Source organism: Macrobrachium nipponense, chromosome 1, assembly GCF_015104395.2.
Source record: "Macrobrachium nipponense isolate FS-2020 chromosome 1, ASM1510439v2, whole genome shotgun sequence".
Lineage (NCBI taxonomy): Eukaryota > Metazoa > Arthropoda > Malacostraca > Decapoda > Palaemonidae > Macrobrachium > Macrobrachium nipponense.
Genome location: NC_087200.1, coordinates 160,681,667 through 160,703,326, shown reverse-complemented (window position 1 = coordinate 160,703,326; position 21,660 = coordinate 160,681,667). Strand labels below are relative to the sequence as shown.

Genomic DNA, 21,660 nt, shown 5'->3' with positions numbered 1-21,660 from the left:
TCTATATTTTTTCTTTTTTTTGCCAACTCTAAGACAAAGTCCAGATTACACAAGTTTGGTGTTATTATAAGTTTAATGTGAAAGTTTTCGTCAAGTTTGGCACTAAGTTTGACCCGTGTCGGTCGAGTATAACGGAAAGAGAGTTTATAGGTGTTTAGGGATTTTTCTTGGGAAATGTTCCCGCTGATTAAAGTTGAGTTGATTTTTCTTTTCGAATTTTATTCACAAACTTTGCAATATGCTTTAATCGACGAAGAGATGTTAAGCTTGGTTAGGTTTATTGCTTAAGGAGGTAAATTTTGATTATCACTTTAGCTTAAGCTGACAAGAGTAGTAAATTTTATTTAAGTTAAAGTGTGTTATCCATAGCTTTAGGCTTTTTCATCCTATTCTTACAGTGCTCCTCACAGCACAGTGATTTCAGACTTTTTCGCGGTTCCATTATCAGCTGAAAGGTTGTCGTTATACAAGTGGGAACTTGGTAAATGCATCTGGCCATGATTTTTGACATCATAAAATCTATTTAGATTTAAAGATTCGGTATTTTATAGGCAGCTATTGCATCGCATGGTGAGTCTGACGTCATTGTCTTCGAACGATGTTAAAAAATAATTGCCTTTGGCTATTCCTTTATTCAGAAATTTTGATGATTGAAAATTTCGTACAGGACATTCCTCTCTTTTTTTAAATACAGTAAACTTTTACCTTTTTTTTGCTTTAATCCGTTGCTTACAGTACGGATTAAGATAACCGTTGTTGAAATTGTAAGGCTAATTTGTCATTTTGATCTTTCATCTTTATGTTGAAATTGTCAGATCAGCAAAATGGTGTGTATCATTTCTGTAATAATCCATTGAGATCAGTAATTTGATTTATATTATCTCTTTGTAATAACCATTTTTATAATTACGATTTTGTATAACAAATATTATTCTGATGAGGAACTATAGTCATAAAAAGTGTTGAATGGTCTTAACTAGTGGCTGTCTAAAATGTTAATTAACGACCCCAGGTGGTCCTTGGGTATACCAAGAATGAAATTAGTCGTGTTCTATTAAAACAATAAATTTTCATAAATTATCCTGAATAGGAACACGAGAGCCTCAGAATCATAAAACATGCTTTGGGACCTTTAAAGTTACCAACTAACCGACTATACTTAATTCTTCTTCATGCATATATAATTTGAGGGATAAAAATGGACAATATAAAAGTAAAGATAGGTTCTCATTATGTTGGAAGCCTCATAAAACCATCATCACGGCCTCCACCTAGAAGCCCTATTGCTTTCCTTTAGTCATTTTTAAGATGTTTTGGTTCATGGGCACCCGCACGTAGGGGCTACGGGCAAGGGGGGCACTTGCCCCTTCCTGAAATCCTGTGACCGCAGAAGGTTACAGTTCTTTGTCAAATGAACAGTGACTAACTTGAAAAAAATGTGTTACATTTAACTACACTTTATTTTCCTTCCATTCTATGGCACATTCTCTCGTTTTAAGTAAATTAGGGGTAGTCTTATTATACTGTATAAGATTTGTATGCAGTATATAACTGCGTTATTCTTTCATGAAATGTTTTATTTCAGTCGAACAGTTCTATCTGGAACTATTGAACAAAAAGTCAGTGTAAGTTTTTTAATGCATCTTGCTTCACTTAAATTATTGGCATCGCAATTCCACTGCATATAATATATATATCTATATATATATATATATATATATATATATATATATCTAATCTAATAAAAGGAGCCCATAAAAACACCAAAATATAGAGAAAAAAGTACTATATTTCAGAGACTGCTGTCTCCCTCTTCAGGTAGATGAATGAGAAAAGTTTACAGAAAAGGTGGTATTTATACCAGAGGTCCATCCACAAACATATATATATATATATATATATATATATATTATATGCAGTGGAACTGCGATGCCAATAATTCAAGTGAAGCTAGATTCAATAAAAAAAAATATATAAAGACAGACAGTTACATTGACCCTTTTTTTCAATAGTTCCAGATAGTAGGTACTGTTCGACTGATATCAAACATTTCATAATAGAATAACGCAGTTATATACTGCATACAAATCTTATACAGTATAATAATTTGTATATTGCATATATATTTATATATATATATATATATATATATATATATATATATATATATATATATATATATTGTATATAATGCTGCCGGCGCCCACAGTTTTGTTTATTCAGAAAATGTGCATTGAACTGATGAAAAGACCTTATGCTGAGTTTTTTTTTAATATTTTCTTTAAGTCACAATTTTTAAGGTTTTAACTTTGACGATTATTTGTGACTTTCTTGAAGGTTTGATGACAGTAACTAAGTACTGGGAATATGAATACGAAACTAAAGCTGTGAATAGGGTTTACGACTGAAATCTGTCCAAATATTAAAAGCTGGCATGCCTCCCGACGAAACATCTTAAAAATTCCAAGAATTGGCTGAGGTAACAATTTGAAAATAGCAAAAAACCAGGGCCAACAAAAAGTTACGATCAGTACGCCTGTCAGTAATAACCCCACTGAAAATGACATTATGCACAAGAGTGTTGTTGAAACTTGCAGAAATGATAGATTATAACAATATCAAACCTAAGTAGACTTATTAGATGCTGACTAAAATAAACTGTTAGAAGGTATGGAAAGTATTTACTTTCATTGCACAGTTTGCTGGCTAAGTTTGTCAAATCACATGCGAGCACATCTCCAAACCATAAGGACGTAGGTACCCCCAAGCACTTGTTATAGTCAATAAGGATAATCAAATTACCATTGTATATCTTCCATTCACCCAACTCGCACATCAGTGTCATTTATTAATATTGTCATTATTTCTTTATATATTTCCCAATATTTTTTCACTTCTGTTGCTCAGTGACTCCCTCTCTCTTTCATTCATACTGTTTAGGTTTTTAGTCTTACATTTTCACTCATACTTGACTTCTTTGTCTTACTTTCTCTGACTTGAGTATTTATTGAGTTCAACCTCATGTTTTAGTTCTTCAGAGGTTTTCTCCTCTAATGTGTCTCAATGTTCTCTAAATTGCCCTCATAGAAGGGATATTTTTTTGTATGTCATGCACATTTTCAATTAGTCTCTCCTTTGTTCATAACTGCAAGTATCTTTTTTTCGGCCATCCAGAAGATTGAGTACCTTGGAAATGTATTTTAGAAGAAACAAAATATGAATAGCTGTTAAATCTTAACAGAAAGTGTAGGCTACCCAGTGCTGTTACTTTAATGGTACTACACTTTCTGTTAACATCTAACAGCTCTTCTCATTTTGTATGGCCGGGAAAAAAATTGCTTGCAGTTAAAAACAAACGAGAGACTAATCGAAAATGTGCAAGACAAAAAAAAAAAAAATTATTTGATCACTTCCATGAGGACGAGTCAGAGAAGATTGAGACCCTTTAGAGGAGAAATCCCCTGAAGAACTAAAACATGAGACTGAACTCAATAAATTCTAAAGTCAAAGAAAGTAAGACAAAGTATGAGTAAAAGTGTATGACTAAAAACCTAAACAGTATGAGTGAAAGAGAGAGGGAGTCATTAAGCAACAAAGGTTAAAAATATTGGGAAATATATGAAGAAATTATTACAATATTAATAAATGACTGATGAGGGAGTTGGATGAAAAGAAGACAGATCTCTGTTAATGGAAAGTTTAGCTATAAAAAAAAAATGGTGCGGGTTTTATTTATTTACTTATTTTTGTTCCAAATATGGCGTATGTTTGTTTCCTGGGACTCGGTAATCGGTATTCGGTAAGACGGCAACCAGTGTTGCCAGGTGCAGGGAAATTTCTGTGTTTTAGGAAAATTACGATCCTAAAAGGGAAGAAAGTATATTTTCATATGGAATCTAAGGAAATTTCACTAAGAATGAAACATTTTACCCTTCGTAAACAAGGAAGACAAATTTTTGTCCATGGTGTATGGCTAATTTTCATTATTTGCCTCAGCGAAAAATATAAACTGAATAACGACAATTGTATTAAATTAATTCTGTTTTTCATAGGAGTGAAATTTGCCCTTAGATTGAGGAGGGGCTTCCTCGGGTCCGCCACGTTGTACTTTCCTTGCATGTCCGTTCAGGACATTGTTCGGTTGTGCATTCAGTAGCTATTTTACATAATTCTGACGTTATTAAAACCATGACGTTTTCACATATTGTAAGCCAATAAGATCCACCTGTTCTGAGAATGTTTGAATATCCTTACATCTCTCACTCAGACCTCAGTCAGTGTTTCAGTGACAACAAACCCTACAATTATGGAGTCCAGCAGTGGTGCCGACAAAACCTCCAGCTAAAGTTAAATGTACACAGACATATGCACAAAAATATAAGGTCCAACTTCAAGATAAAACCAGCTCAGAATGAATGACAGCATGTACAAGACGCAGGACTTCTTCTTCCTAGCTTAAACCCATTTTTATATGGGGTCGCCATTGCGAATGAGTCGTCTCCATCGATTTCTGTCCTGTGCCTCGTTCTCATTTATACCTTTCAATTCCATATCTTCCCCTACACAATCACGCCATCTCTTTCTTGGTCTTCCCTTCTTCCTTCTACCCCGCACTTCCATTTCCATCGTATGTCTTCCAACATGACGTTGGCTCCCTTCGTAACAGGTGTCCATACCATCGAAGCCTTCCTTCCTGTATTTTCTTCGATATCTCAGCTACCTTTGTCGATCCTCTTATATACTCATTTCTAATCCTATCTTCCCTTGTTACTCCCGACATCCATCTCAACAAGACGCAGGACGAATAACATATATGTAAGTCTAAGGAGTATTTTCATATGTAAATTAATTATAGGTTTACCCGGTATACATAGGGAAATTCTGATGGCAATTCTAGGGAAATTTTGGCTGGACTGCCTGGCTGCGGCAAGTTGAAACTGACGATAAGTGATTCGGAATCGGTATTCGGTAACTGATTTCCAAGTGCAACTTCCAACTACTGTGGCGTGTTGTCTATGAGACCTGGTTGCAAGATTGAAGGTTCGTTATCCTGGTTGCAAGACTGAAGGTTCGTTATCCATTAAATTTCAGTTAATGGGAGAGATTTCTCTATTGGTTATTGATAACCGACCTAGACGTAAATTGCTTAACTCGGGTGAAATTGTCTTGAATCAAAGGCGACACTAAAGCTTAACAAGACACGTGGACAATATTTCAGTCGGTTATTTGGCCAGTTAAGCTGGTAAACTATTCTAACCAGTCACATTTGAACTGGTGAAATAGCCAAATGAAACTGTAATATAGGTAGGTACCTACCTAGCTATTGGTTTTTGGTTCGGTTCCAATGAACTGCATGTTACTAGGCTAGGCTATATTGATATTTGGAATACATTGTCAACCTACTACAACATTCCTCCTTAGCTATCATACATATCAATAATGGTGCCTCTCTGTGGGAAAACCTGAGTTTATACCTAGTAGGTATAATATTAACGGTTCCCAATGGTGTCCCCTTTACCGTAGGATGGAGTTCAAAGGTAAATTACAGTCATCCAAATAAATATTATTCTAAATTCTTGTTCAGGAGGTAAAACTGCTTAGGAAAACGGCAACTGCCATAGTGTAGGTCGCCATGGAATAGCTACCAGTTATACCTATAGATCTACCTAGGGGGCCACTTGTAAATGTAATTTAGGCTACATTTGATCTGAACTATTTTTTTTTTTGTTAAGGGGGCCACTTGAAAATGTAATTTACATGCTTTAATTTGTGATTTGAATGTTACTGACATTATTTTCATTAGCAAATAGCCTAAGTGGGCCCTACCCTTATACCTAGTATCCTACAATTCAGGGAACCACAGTGAGGGAGAAGAGGTTCTGGTATGGGAATGACACAAAAGCGTAAATTAAAGTGATCAGTTTGGTATTTCTACAGAAGCAATCCGCGGTTGCCTAGACTATGGCAATTGACGTTTTCCTATGTTATTTTACTTGCTGTACAAGATTTGAAACTAATATTTATTCGGACGACTGTACCTAAGCAGTAATTTACCTTTGAAGACTACATGACGGTACCAACGGGTCGACGTACGAGTTCAAAGGTAAATTGAAGTTTAGTTCCAGTAGAACAGAAAAAATATTCCCTTCAACTCTCGTAAATCAAGTAAAATAACATAGGAAAACGTTAACTGCCATAGTCTAGATCGCTGTGAAATAGTTCAATAGATCGAGCTACCAAGTGTTTAGTGAAGTGTAAAAACAGCCGCCATGTTTGAATTCCGCAACCACCACGGAGCCATATGTTCACTGGGGGGAAGGCGGGGTATTGGAGGCACAGGAGGTACGAGGTGGCTAAATGATGTTGGGTCGTTGGGTAGTGGATGTGGCAAATAATGATAACTAACCAACAAAACCTAACACTTTTAACTGAAAATTACTAAACTATGATTGTTCTAACAATAGGGGAATATAGTTTTGGAACTTTACCTTAAGAGGGGCAGATGGTACAATTCAGATACGCACTTAGGCATGCCGAATCTCGTCCTCGTCTCCGATTCTTGAAAGTCTGCCCATCTTGAATCTTGAACAGATTTTCGGCCAAATACCAAACGAATCACGAACACAGATAGGTTTCCCAAAATTATACTACGATGTCCGTATATCGTAACAGAATATTTAACACTATTACTGGTGAAACACGGTCACTTTGAGAGTATTGGGTGTGGGGTGTTAACACCGTGAATGTTTCTTGCTAAATGATTTTAAAACACAAATTACACAACCTGTTGAATGTAGGTACTGGCAGCGCATTGGTGACAAGGCCTCTTGATTGGTCAGAAGAATTGTGGGCGGGTACATTGGGGGGGGGGGATGATTTCATACGTATGTGGAAACTAACATCGTATTTTCAGGAAAAAAAAAAAGTGCAATAATGCGTAACACATACGTGAACAGGATATTGTAATGAACGGTCAGTGCAAGAAATCAGACGGGTCAGTTGAAGAGACAATTGAGAACTCTGTAAAATCGTAAAACTTAGTGTCTTTAATTACTATGAAACCTAAGGTATTGTGTATATTATTAAAGGAAATAATATTCCAATGAAATGTTGTGTAACCTAACCTAGTAGAACATATTACTTGGCCGGGGGCCAGAGCCCACCCATACCCTATCCCCCCCCCCCCCCCCCCAGTAAAAGAAGTCAAATTTGAAGGTAGACTAAGATATAACCAAGCTAACTTCACCAACCTAACCTAACCTATCCTAGTAGAACATGTTACCTGACTGGGGGGCGGAGCCCCCTGTACTCCCCCGTAAAGAAAGCCAAACATGAAGGAAGGCCAATTAACATATATAGGTTACCATACTAACCTAACCTAACCTAACCTAGTAGAACATATTACCTGACGGGGGGGCTCCGCCCCCCATACCCCGCGTGAAGGAAGACAAACTTGAAGGTAGACTAAGATAAAACCAACCTAACCTAACCTAACCTAGAAGAACGTGTTACCTGACCGGGGCAACCCCCCCTTAAAGAAAGCCAAACTTGAAGGAAGGCTAACATATAGGTTACCATACTAACCTAACCAACCTAACCTAGTAGAACATATTACCTGACCGGGGGGGGGCAGACCTAACCTAACCTAGTAGAACGTGTTATCTGACCCCCTTTCAAGAAAGACAAACTTGAAGGAGGACCAACATATAAGTTAACATACAAACCTAACCTAACCTAGTAGAACATATTATCTGACCTGGGGGGGGCAGAGCCCCCCGTATCCCCCCCCACCGTAAAGGAAGACAAACCAATGAAAATGTTTTAATAATTAGTAGAATTTTATCCAAAACATTTTTATAGGTGAGAAAAGATTGTAAAATTATGAGCGTAAATAGACAGAGGTGGATAATGGAAAGGGAAGGGAGAAAAAGGTGTATATTGAAATGTGTGTAAAAGGATATAATGGAATATATATAAGTAGATGTTCCAATAACGTCAAATTTTAACAAAGAAATTATGGGTATGAAATGTATTCTTAATGATGAAACGCAAACAGTCAGACGTGAATACTGGAAAGGGGGCCGGGTGAGTTGTGTATGAATCATGTATAAATCATGAATGGAATATCCCAAGCAACTTGCAATTTCATGTAACCGACAGGAATGTAGGTATCGAATCGTCCTAACACCCACTTCTAGTCCAACCACGTAGGTATTTTCAGGTGCCTGTCCTCAATTATAACTTAATATTTCAAGGTATTTATGGCAAAATTATTAGGTGAAGACAAAACAAAACAAATATTATACAAATACTATGATAAAGGAAACAGGAATAAACACTAGAATTCATATAACATGATTACAAATTAGGAAAATGAATTTATGTAACTCATTGTATGGATACCCCCTAATTCTTCACTCGGTCCTATAGCAATGTAGGGGTCATACTGCAATGTGATTGGCTAAATGCATGTACCCTTCCCGTACACCCCGATTTTTTTCCTCACTAAGAAGTCTGTATTTAGAACAAAAGCTCCCTTACAACTAGCGCATGCGCAGTAGAATTGGTTGTAATAGTAGTAGTAGTAGTAGTAGTAGTAGGTAGGATTTGGGTGTGAAACGGCTCCACTATCGTTGCTTTTGTTATCTCTTATTTTCTATTGTATTTCGTGATTTAAATGTTATAAATAACGGGAAATACCACAATAACACGGCGAAACCTCCCCCCAAGTGGTTTCTCCCCACCCAAAACGTGGTTCCCACTGGGGGTCCCCCTTACTGTAGGATAAGAGTAGAACGGCATAATTCTGCCCAGTGTTTTGTCCCCACCCAAAACCCCGGTTCCCAATGGGGGTCCCCTTTACCGTAGGATAGAGTTCAAAGGTAAATTACAGTCGTCCGAATAATTATTACTTCAAATTCTTGTTCAGTAGGTAAAACTGCATAGATAAACAGCAACTGCCATAGTCTGGGCCGCCGCGGATAGGTACCCTAGATCTACCATCAGTTTAACCTAACATGACTTGGGGGATTGTTTCCTTACCTAACCTAAACGGGGGGCTGTGTCCTTAACCAAGCTAGAGAGTGGGCTTCAGTCCTGTAGACACCCACCTAACCAAACCTAGCATGCTAAGCCCTTAATGGGACATAGATCACTGCCTAATCCAACCTAGGACCCTATGCCCTTACCTAGCCAGGGGTTCTGGATCTCCGAACCTAACCTAACTTAAGATGCTTACCTACTGCAGTTGTAGACTTCATACCCAACCTAACTTAGAGGACCATGTTCTTACCTAACCAGGGCTCTTCACCTCTGTGGACCCCTACCTAACCTAGCCCTAGAGCCACCGCCTGACCAAATCTACGGCATTGCAAGTACAGTGGTACCTCAACATACGAAAGGCTCAACTTACGAAAAACTTGAGATACGAAAGCAAATATGAAGATTTTTTTGGCTCTTCATACGAAAATAGTTCAAGTTACGAAAGGTTGTTGCTGTAAAGTTCCGGGATTCACCCGGACCACCGAGAACAATTTTAGAACTCGCGCGCCGCCAACTGAGTAAACTCGCCACCATCCTCCTGCTCTTCCATTTGTTCCTGATGGTAGTCACCCCATAAGATCCTGCTCTCCTATTGGTCAGCATCTACCCCTTGTGCTCTATGTATTCTATTGGTAAAAGGATGCTGTAAATTGAAAAACTTGTTCATGCAATACATTTAATAAAAAAAAAAATTGGTAAAGATAGAATAAAGAATAGAAATGAATGGTTGTTATACTGTTTGGTAGTTTCAGTAGTTGAAGAGAGATAATGAAAATTTTATTATTGGCGATCGTTCGGTACTCGTAAGTGCTGAATGTAAACAGAAGTTTGGAAGTTTTTTTTTTTTTTTTTTTTTATTGTTTATTATAGTTATGGTTACTTAATAATTATTTGAAATGAGTACATGCAATACATTTAATGAAAAAAATTGTTAATTAGATATCATAAAATATAAAATAAATCAGACTGCTATCATCGAAGCCAACAAGTACGTATTTTCTAGAATTATTCTTCTTTTTTAATATTACGATATGTTTCATTATAGCTGTCAGTAACTTGGTATCTCCATTAGGTAAAGATAGAATAAAGAATAGAAATGAATGGTTATTATACTGTTTGGTAGTTTCATTAGTTGAAGAGAGAGAATGAAAATTTATGGCTTACTGTGTGCTAGGAAAATGATTGCTTGGCGATCGTTCAGTACTCATAAGTCTTGAATGTAAACAAATGGTTGGAAGGTTTTTTGTTTGTTTGTTTGTGTATTATAGGTTTAGATGTCAGAATCATAGACTAGGCTACAGTAGCAACTGCTAACATAGGCTAGGCTTATTGCTAAGGGACATATGCTAAGATCCTATTATATGCAGTAAAAATGGGGTTGAACATTACATGCAGGCGAATATTACTCAAGTATGTACAGTATTTTGCCTTTTTGGAGTCATATTTCTTCCGTCGGATTGGCGTCGTAACCCTGGAACATGTGTTGTAAGCCTTGAAATATAATTTACTGGGGTGTTTTTGTAGGGCTTGGAACGAATTAGGCATTTTACATGTAAAATGTGGTTCATGATACGAAGGCTGCCTTGGAATGGATTAATTTCGGATGTCGAAGTACCACTGTACATATTCATAAGGATGCTACCAAACAACCTCCTAACCTAGGTCACCAGGTCCTTACTGTAGTACATATTATTTTGAAGACATTCCAGAAACTTCCCAAAATCCATAGATGTTGAAGGCTGCTGGGTGTTAGACTGTGGAGGGTTAACCAGAGGTTCATGAACAAAATTAACTAACATTGTGTAAGGTGTGAACTTTCCATGGATTTACCTTTTAGATTATTAAGAAATCAATTTATGGTCTTTTTGTTTGTTTGTTTTATTTTTTATACACTGTTGTACTACAATACATTAGGGCCATTCTTCCCTATAATTTAATTACTAATGACACTTGGGACACTACAAATGGAAACCAGCGTCTGTGTGAGGAGCACGAAATTCGGTGTTGAGTTAGGCAGTGCAGCCAGAATAATTCATGAAGTAAGAACTCGCCTGAACAACAGGTGCTATGACTGCAAACTGGAGCTGGCTTTTTCAAGCAGCACCTCATTTCTGAAATCCCATATAATTTGTGAGACAATAAAACTACCTATCTTATCTCTGCATTTTCCCACATATCCAGTTTAGTTGAAACTAACAAGGCAATCTGGAAACATAATCCATTCTTAAATGCAATGCACTCAAACATAATCCAGTTGAGTGCTCCACTTCTGTAACAGTGTTAATACAGGTCTATCATCACAAATCCATTATCATCAGGACCTGCACGGTACTGGTTTAATGTTTTTGCTGGATTATAGGCAAGTTAGGTTAGAATACTTTTAGCCCCTCCAGCCTTTAACATACCCTGTAAATTAGTACAAGTTGGTTAATAAGAAAAAAATAAAAATTATATGACAATCAAGTGAAATTTTACAGCAGAGGCAAAATTTTAGGGTTTTTGCTGGATTATAGGCAGGTTAGGTTAGAATATATTTAGCCCATCCTTATACTACTATCATACCATGTAAATTAGTACAAGTTGGTTAGTAAGGAAAAAAGAAACATTATATGAAAATCACGTTAAATTTTACAAAGCATGGGCAAAATTAGTGGTATCGTTAATTCTCTTCTCTTAACTTTCACTAGAAAGTTCATCAATGCCACTTCCAAGGTGAAAATCTGGAATTTGCAGCCAAACACATTTACATATCTTGAGGTGAAGGGCTGTCAGGATTCCTATCTTCAATGTGGAATATTTTAATATTTTTTACACTATTCTCACCTATATTTTTACTGTAATTTCTCATTTTTAGTTTTCTGCTGAATGACCTCTTAGGTCCCAGTGCTTGGCCTTTGGTCTAAATTCTGTATTCAACTCAACTCAGAAAACTATTGAGATTGCATAGTTTGTCAGCCTGCATCTTTTCTGTCCACCCTCAGATCTTAAAAACTGCTATATTATTCAAGGCTAAAGTTAGCCATGATTATGCATGTGGCAATGTTTTAGGACAGGCCACCACTGGGCTGTGGCTGAAAGTTTCATGGGCTGTGGCTCAACAGCATAATACACAGTTTATTTCTGCAACCCTAAAGATAACTGCAATCGTGTGTGTAGTGTAAGTTCAAACTGCAAACTCATTCACTGGCATCAGAGAAATTGCCACAGCATTTTTTGTTGTGTTAGTAGACTTATGATTTTCTCATTTATATTTTATGCTATTCTCATATTTATGTTGGCTGCATTTTTTTTTTCTCCAACCCAAAAGGTAAATGTAACAGTATGCAATAGGCTACAAGCAAATGCACACAAGTAGTGCCAACAAACAGTAGTGGAAGGGCAGTACGTTGACTCGGAAAAATTTGAAATTGTGCTAGACAAAATCAGAGCCGGTTTAATGATTGCTTGATTTGTGGTGGTCGACCTGTATAATCAAACGACTTGGGGAAAAAGAACTGAGTAGGTAATGATATTTATTGGAAAAAATTTGGTAACATTAAATTTGTGAAACATATGAGCAAGCCTTTAATCTATTTATGTTAAGGAAACTTAAGTAAACATAAAATCTCCAACCTTAATGTAATGGATAACAGCAAAATAGTATAGAACAATTTTTAGGGTTGTGTTGTTATTGAAGGTGTCCCTTATCATATGTTCTTGGGCATTGGGTAAAGTGCCATGCATGCACCATTCATGAGCACTTTTGGGAGCTTTGTTTTTTTAATCATGGTATAATTACTTACCACTGTAGCAATACATTCTCTGAACACCTGAATTATCCCTGGCCACTGACCAGCCCGAACTATATCCCCACAGATTTACCCACAAAGTGAGTAATTTTAACTGTCAGCCCTACCAACGCTGCAAGTAACATCTAGTCAAATGGGTTACCTGTGTTACCCTTGGCAACGTTGATGCAAATAATGCCCATCAGAGGCCTGCCTGCCTCAATTGTTTTCTGTTCACAGTGCTGTTAGGACGTGTCCTGCAACGCGCAAACTTTTTTGGTCTTTAGCCCGACCCCCACATATATATATACATTTGGCCTTGGAATTCTGGATTACAACCTTTGCATTGTATTACAACTACGCTCCTGGTTTTGCTCGTTTTTTTGAATGGTTTTGACATTCTCTCGGTATTGACCAAGCTTGGACTGGACTTGAGATGGACAAGCTACCTAAAGAAACGCCATCAGCCAGCGCCTCTACGTCTGCCGTGCCTTCCGAGCAAGATGCTGGGGGAAATGTCTGAGCTCATCAGTACTGCTCTACATGCAAGTAGAGGATGTTATTTGTTTCACCCAATGTGTCATTGAGAGAATGGAATTGGGCCAGGTAACAGGTCAGTCATGGTCTGCTGATATCTGGATGATATCTTTATGTGGGCATCTAAATTCCCCAAAATCCCCAGTTCTTGCTGCCTCCACGCACTTCACAGTAACATTTGAAAAAATCTACAAAGTGCAATAATTAGAGTGACATTTCGGACAAAATTTTAATTTCAAAGAATGACATCTTAGGTACCCATACAGGTAAGTATTAGTTACACTGGATTCAAGTTAACTTAATTGTATCTGTGGTATAGACTATAAGACTTTTAACTAATTGCAAGATTCTCATTGCGGCATCATATATTACCATACAAATGAATAAAGCTAAGTATGAAAATCACATGTAGGTTTTATGTAAAAACAAGTGTTCTCACCTCGATACCAGTCACCTAGCCACTCCACTGCAATAAAGTGGCCAATATGGAGATCATAAAATGTATCTTGAGATTCGTCAGCATCTTCCTGCTCTGGTGAAGGTGCTTCAAGTTTCAAGTTATGTATATCAAAGTGATTGGATCTTTGGTCAAACTTGAAGTTGAGACAATATTCAATGAACATGCTTTCTCCTGAGTGCCTATCACCCCAGGTCTGACTTGAAATACTTGCAAATTGCTTGTGTGCGCTTGACAGGACTAGTTAGTGGGGTCCAATGCCCAGGCGGTGAGGCTGGGTGCCACAACCCCAGACAATGTGACTACTCTAAAGTAACAGTTATCTGACTCAGTTGTTTTTTGCCAAGCTAACTCTCAAACTTTTTATTTCCTTTTCTTATTTCCTATTGTTGTACCTGCCCTACTTGTCAGAATGTAAGAATTCACAATTCAATGTTTACCATAAACTGCCAACCGAGCGGTAGTTTTCCCGGATGTAATTTTCACCCATATCTTACCATATTTAGTAATAATTTGAAAATGGCTTGGTCTTGTTAGTTAGGTAGTCACTGAGTAGGGAAAGGCCCTCTCTCCTTCTCCCCTCTTTAACCCCTAATGCTAATAAATTGGTCCGTCAGCTGTTAAGCACTTAAGTCTGATTCCACACTGGTGAAAAGTGCTTACAGACAAAACTGCGGTTTTTGTAGCAAGATTGTAGTCTTTCTCATTTTCTGACAAAATGGCATAATCTTTATCCAGATAGTGAAATATGCGACTTTGTTAAAGTGAAATATGCGACTTTGTGAAACTTGACCAGTGCGTCCAACATACTCCAACTTTTCTTTACAATATTCATAAATTTGCTTGGCTGACAAAAATATTTGTTCTGAATGTACAGACTGACCAAGTTGAACTTTTAATGCCCCTCCAGCTCCATCATCTTTTGACTTTCCATGTCCAGATTTCCAGTAGATCTGCATAAGCTCTCTCTCAAACTGCCTTCTGACAAAATGAATGTTTCTAATAAGAATGAACAGCAAATGTGGTAAAGCATGTGAGTGGTGCTTCATCTCCATGTCTGGTGATCCCCACTGATAATGCTCCCTCCATAAGGGTATAACTTACAGTCTTGATCTCCCTTGTGTGTGGTGAGGGGAGTGTGAGTTGTAATTTCTACAGTGTAGAGAGTTTGGGACAAGGAGAGGAAGGCTAAAAATTGTTGAAGTACTATTGTGGAGAAGTACTCCCCCCTCTGACACTGCCCAACCCCACCCCTGCTCCCTCCAAGGGTGCATTTCTGGACTGGTCCAAAGTGGTATGTGTCAGAAGGTGGTTGATCAACATGGGCCAAGGCTTTCCCCAGTGAGACTCTTGACATGCGCATTCCTGTTATGTCAGCTGATGTAAGAATGATGAGCTCCTGATGCTAATGCAACCAGGAAGTTTGCTTTTTGTATCATAGGAGTTGCGGTTGTGTTGGGTCCACTGAATTGAGGGGTACACCTAAAAGTCTAAGTAAAGTACCATATATTGGGACCAAGTATTAATTGGAAGTCTTTCAGGAGCAGGTCTTTGTAGAGTTAAAGACTGCAGAAGGAAGTTGACAACTTCTTTGCAGGAGTCAATCCAGAATCCATAAAGCAAAGGTTCTGTTAATGCTGCCTTGTATGCCATTGTTGTAACCACAAAATGTTGTCTTCAAAGGTATATAAGAAAATTTAGTAGTGTTTCTGTAGAAATCTCGACTGGGCTCTCAGTAAGGATATAATCTAACCATATCTTTCGTACGGACTGGTATTGCCGGATAGATGTTCATAGTACTATTTGAACTAGGTACCTAGCAATGTTGGGTGAGTAGTTTTCACAGTAGATTGTATTTAAAAAACCAACATGTGAAGGTCTTGGCTCAGTAGCTGACCACCTCCCTGCCACCTGATGATCCTCCCAATGTCCTCCCCAGCCTGTCATGGTGACCTGTTTTGCCAGAGATCCCTTCCAGGTCCAGCCACAGTAACTCCCCAACTTTCTCATTTATTTTGTGAGATTTGTCTCATATCTTTTTTCTTGTATGCAACAGCCAAAATTTGTTCATGTTTTGTATTGGACCTGTTACTGATGTAAACTGCAGCAGACCCATCATAGGTTCTAACTGCTGTCTGGAAACACTTGGCTGTGTTAGGAACCTTTTGACCTTTTCCTTATTCTGTTCCGAGTTTTGATGGGACGTGCAACAGGCCATGAACAGTAACCCAACATATTGCCAGCCACTGAAATCGTCTGCTGGGTGTAATGCAGGATTTCTTCATTTTATTATGAAAACCTTTTGACTGAAGTCTGTTGACCACCACCCTTAGGTTTTTCAAGCACTTTTTTCTTGTGGCCCCCTAGATTAACCAGTCGTCTAGATAAGCCTTTAGATGTATTCCTTCTTTCCTGAGTTCTCGGACAACTACTACCATTACCAATTTTGCAGAGATTCTTGGGGCAATGTTTAGCCTGAAAGGCATGACTTTGAACCTGTACACATTTTTCCCTATTTGGAATCTTAGGAAGGGACAGAAGGGAACGGCAATAGGGACATGCCAGTATGCATCTTTCAGATCTATAGAAACTGTACAGGTCCATTTTGGAATTATGGAATGTATGTGGGCAACGGTAGTCATTCAAAACCTTTGGCAAACAATGTACAGTGGACCCCGTATGCACATTCTCCAGATTCGCAAACTCACGCATTCGTGGATTTTTCTTTGGAACATTTCTATCCATTATTCGCGGGAAATTCGCCTATTTGTGGTATTCTTCTATGAGAAATATCCACGAATTCCATTTTTTTTTTATAAATATCTTAAAATGCACATTTTATGATAAAACTATAAAAAAAAACAGGTTTAAAAGTTTTTAGTGGTTTTTCTTGGGTTTTAAGCATTTTTATAGGGGTTCCAAATATTTGTAGGGGAGGGGGGTTTAGTATGCATCCCTGTGAATATGGGGTAGGGGGACCACTATACAGTATTTGTTCAATGTCAATAGGTCGAGGATCACTCTTTGTTCTGAGGAATCCTTTTTGGGAACACCGAATAGACGTGCTTGGTGGCGAATATATGACTTTCTCTATAGCTCCTTTTAATAGGGGCTTCTGGATGTAATCCTCCAGAGAGGGTCTTGTTTTTGAAAGAACCCTTTCAAAGGAAGGCGGGGGATGAGACCATTTCCACCCCAGCCCATTGAGAATAATACTGTACCCCCAAGGAGAAGACTTACATTCTTTGTAATGTCTTTGAAGCTGACCCCCAACCAAACAATTCGTATTGGTATCCCCCCCTTTCTCTACCTTTGCCCTTTATGGGCATTCCAGGTGTTGCTTTTCCTTTTCCTTTACAAGATGGTTTTTGGAGATTGTGAAAAGGATGTACTTTCTGCTGTGTAGGTTGTTGTCCTTTTTGAGGGAGTTGTCCCTTCTGACCACCTACCTGCTTATGAGGAGAACTATTGGAAGAGACTGAAGGCTCATATGACTTTTTGATCAAAGTGAGCCTTTTTTTTTGGGGGGGGGGGGTAAGGGGGAAATTCTGGGTTTGTGTCTCCTGAGTACATTGCAATGTTCATTCATTGATATATTAAAATCAATTTCTACCTGTCCTACTAGCTTTCTTTGAGGTGAATATGATCAGTCATAATTTTTCTTTGCGACATTAGCAAAATGATTAGCAAGCTCATTTGCCAATAACTGGAGATTTCCTACTTCATAACTGTTAATCTTGATAACTGAAGGTTGACCATAGGATAAATCATCCTGTTATTTTTCCAATTCCCTTCCAAACTAAAGTCAAGGGGTGTTGAATTTAATGACGATATGAAAATCGCCCGAGATTCCTTTCGTGCCTTTTTAATTTCCATGTGGAAATGAGCTATTGTTTTTTCAAATACAATGGTAAAACTCACATTCTCATCTGCAATATGTGGTGAAAGCTGACCTCATAATTTTAGGATTTTCCTGGCTTGTACGTGTTCACCAAGGAGCTGGACAGCAGATAAATTCATGCGAAGTCCTAGGTACTAATTGAAGACCAGCCAAGAATATAATTGTACTGAAAGTCAAGAGCATCGCCTTCAGAAGGATAGTCATTTACCTAGTCAATGAGTTGTGCTCCTGGAATGTTGCCCAGCCAGTTTTAGAAATATTCCATCTAGGTAACCTTGAAGATCAAATTGGAATATAGAATTTAGGCCAAAGGCCAAGTGTTGGGACCTATAAAGTCATTCAGTGCTGAAATGGAAATTGACAGTAAGAAGGTCTGAAAGGAGGAAAACCTCTCAGTTGCACTATGAAACAATTAATTATTAGAGAGGGCAGAAAGCTGGATGGAATTAAAGAGAATAGGAACGGAGGTAAGGTAAAAGGAATGAAAGTGGTTGCAGCTAGGGATCAAAGGGATGCTGGAAAGAACCTTAATCAATGCCTACAGTGCAATATGCAAGATGCACTAACAGCACTAGCCCCCTACAGACGAAAATAGAGGATTAGAAGATACATTCATTACTACTGGAATACAGTAGCTGGTAAATCTAGTGACATTTATCACTCTCCAATTGAAGTCAATAAAGCAGTCATCAATGCATATACATATGTTAACTGCTGACAATGTGCCTGTTTGAACATGAAAATGTGTAGACTCCCCTTTGTTTAGGAATCCCACATTTACACTCTAGATGATGGAACACAGGCAATTTCCTTCTTGCTTGGCAACGATATTACCACAATGTGGGTTTCAACTATTCGTATCTCCCAGAATAAGAGAGGACGTGGTAGCTGCTGAATATGGGACTCAAATTCATTAGTGGGGAAGACTTCACTAGGTGCTAGTTAGCACATACTGTATATTTTCTTTGCAAATGGATCTACAAAGCTATCACTTGCATTGTAGACTGGATTTTAACCCTTAACGCCGGAGCAGTAAATAAAAAAATGACTCCCGTATGCCGGAGGGGTTGGAAGTGAGCGCGTAAGCGGAAAAAAATATTTTTTTCAAAAAATCACAGCGCGCTTAGTTTTCAAGATTAAGAGTTCATTTTGGCTCCTTTTTTTGTCATTGCTTGAAGTTTAGTATGCAACCATCAGAAATGAAAAAAGTTATCATTATCATATATAAATAATGCGATATATGATAGCGCAAAAACGAAATTTTCATATATAATTGTATTCAAATCGCGCTGTGCGCAAAACGGTTGAAGGTAACAAGTTACTTTTTTTTCGTTGTAATGTGCACTAAATTGCGATCATTTTGATATATACATTGTAAAAACGATAAAAGCAACACAGAGAAAATATTATCACAAAATAATGCATGAATTCGTACGCGCTTACGTAAACACATTTTTTTTCAAAATTCACCATAAATCTAAATATTGTCCTAGAGACTTCCAATATGTTTCAGAATGAAGGACAAATGATTGAATATTACTATACTGTAAGAATATTAGCTTACAAATGCAGTTTTCGGCCATATCTGACGAGCTAAAGTTGACCGAATGTCGAATTTTATATATATATATTTTTTTATATGCAATTATTTCGGAAATAAGAAAAGCTACAACTTTCAAATATTTTTCGTTTTATTCTACATGAAATTGCGCACATTTTCATATATAAAACTCTATGAAATGCCTAATATGAAACGGAGCAAATATTCCGAGAATGGGAGCTTACGCATTTCGGAGATTTGTGGCGGAGAATCCGCGCGCGGAGGGAAGGAAAGTTTTTTTGTTTTAAAAAATTCACCATAAATTTAAATATTGTGCTAGAGACTTCGAATTTGTTTCACGATGAAGATAAATGACTGAATAATACTAGACTGTAAGAGTTTTATCTTACAATTGCGTTTTTCGACCATTTCGGTAGAGTCAAATTTGACCGAACGTGGTTTTTTTTCTTATTTATCGTGATTTTATATGCAAATATTTCGAAAATGAGAATAGCTACAAACCTTCAACTATTTATTGTTGTATTATACATGAAATTGCGCACATTTTCATATATAAAACGTTATGTACGGCTAATTTAAAATGGTGCAAACATACCACAATCGCACGTATGATTGTTTCGAAGAGTTACCGCGCGGACGTAAAGAAATGTTATTTATTTTTTTCATAAATTCACCATAAATCGAAATATTGTGCTAGAGACTTCCAATTTGTTGCAAAATGAAGGTAAATGCTTGAATATTACTAGAATATAGGCGTTTTAGCTTACAATTGCGTTTTTCGAAAAACCATTTCGGTAGAGTCAAAATTGACCGAAGGTTGAAAATTTGTCACTTATCATTTTTTATATGAAAATATTTCAAAATTGATAAAAGCTACAACCATGGCTTGTTTTTAGTTGTATTGTGCATGAAATTGCGCACATTTTCATATATAAAACTTTATGTAACGGCTAATTTAAAATGGTGCAAACATTACCACAATCGCATGTATGATTTATTTTCGGAGAGTTACCGCGCGGACGTAAGGAAAAAGTTTTTTTCATAAAATTCACCATAAATCGAAATATTGTGCTAGACACTTCCAATTAGTTGCAAAATTAAGATAAATGATTGAATATTACTAAAAATATAAAGAGTTTTAGCTTACAATTGCGTTTTTCGACCATTTCGGTAGAGGTCAAAGTTGACCGAAGGTTGAAATTTTGGCACTTATCGTTATTTATATGAAAATATCTTAAAACTGATAAAAGCTACAATCATGAGTATTTTTTTGTTGTATTCTACATACAAATGCGCACATTTTCATATATAATACTCTATGTACGGCTAATTTAAAATGGTACAAAAATTATGTCAAAGTGACGAAATAATTTCAGAGATGTGTCACAGATACTTTTTAGTGCGGCAAGAAAGAAATTCGCGCTTGCCGCGCCTGCGTAACGATTGTAAACAAAACAAACACCTTGATCCGTGAACTCCCAGCATCCCCCAAGGCGCGTGATTCAAGAGTTTTCGGCTGGTAGGCTAAAAGTATTTTTCCGCGAATTTTTAAAAAAACTTTTGTATGTCGACGTAAAATACGTCCAGTCGGCACCCGAGAGACAAAAAAATGTCGACGTAAAATACGTCCAGTCGGCGTTTAAGGGTTAATAGGATTTTGTTTAGTGTTCATTACAAATATATATGAAACTACACCCCCATGGCCTCCTATATTTACAAGGGAAATGATAGGCTGTATAATCTCGTGGTATTGGACACATTAGCATTCAATCTCCTGCAAAACTGTTTGTACCATGGAGACACTTCTGATGAAAGCAACCTTTAGTTCCTCCCACATAACTTTTAATTCCTGACAGTTCCAGTGGAGGAAATGAATGTATTTATTTAATTAAGATTTAGAGGCTGGTAAACTAAGAGCCCCTTTTAAATTATACACACACACACACACACACATTACATACATATATATATATATATATATATATATATATATATATATATATATATATATCATATATATATATATATATATATATATATATATAAGTAGAGGAAAAGACCCCATACAGACAATACTTTTCTAATCACCTCCCTCCCCCCCCTCCTGATAAGCTCATGTACGTATGTGAAGCCTAAAAAGGGCGGGGCAACCCCCCAAACCCCCAAAAGGGGGTGTGGCCACCCTGACCCCAAATCGACTCCACTATTCTGGGGGGACTGGCCACCCCTGACCCCAAATCAACTCCACTATTTTGGGGGGCGTGGCCACCCCGACCCCAAATCGACTCCACCCCGACCCCAAATCGCTCCACTTGTCTTATATGCTCATATACGTAGATGACATGCAAAAGGGGGCGTGGCCCCCCTGACCCCAGATTGACTCCACTTGTCTTAT

The 21,660-nt window shown here is 37.5% G+C and overlaps 1 long non-coding RNA gene across 1 annotated transcript in view; it reads left to right on the top strand.

Moving 5' to 3' along the window:
- Nucleotides 1-4,911: 4,911 nt before the first annotated feature.
- LOC135219791 (uncharacterized) overlaps nucleotides 4,912-21,660 on the top strand; it is a 79,568-nt gene continuing 62,819 nt past the window's right edge. The window contains exon 1 of the long non-coding RNA XR_010315510.1: nucleotides 4,912-5,068. This is a non-coding gene — a long non-coding RNA (uncharacterized LOC135219791). The remainder of the gene's footprint in view (nucleotides 5,069-21,660) is intronic.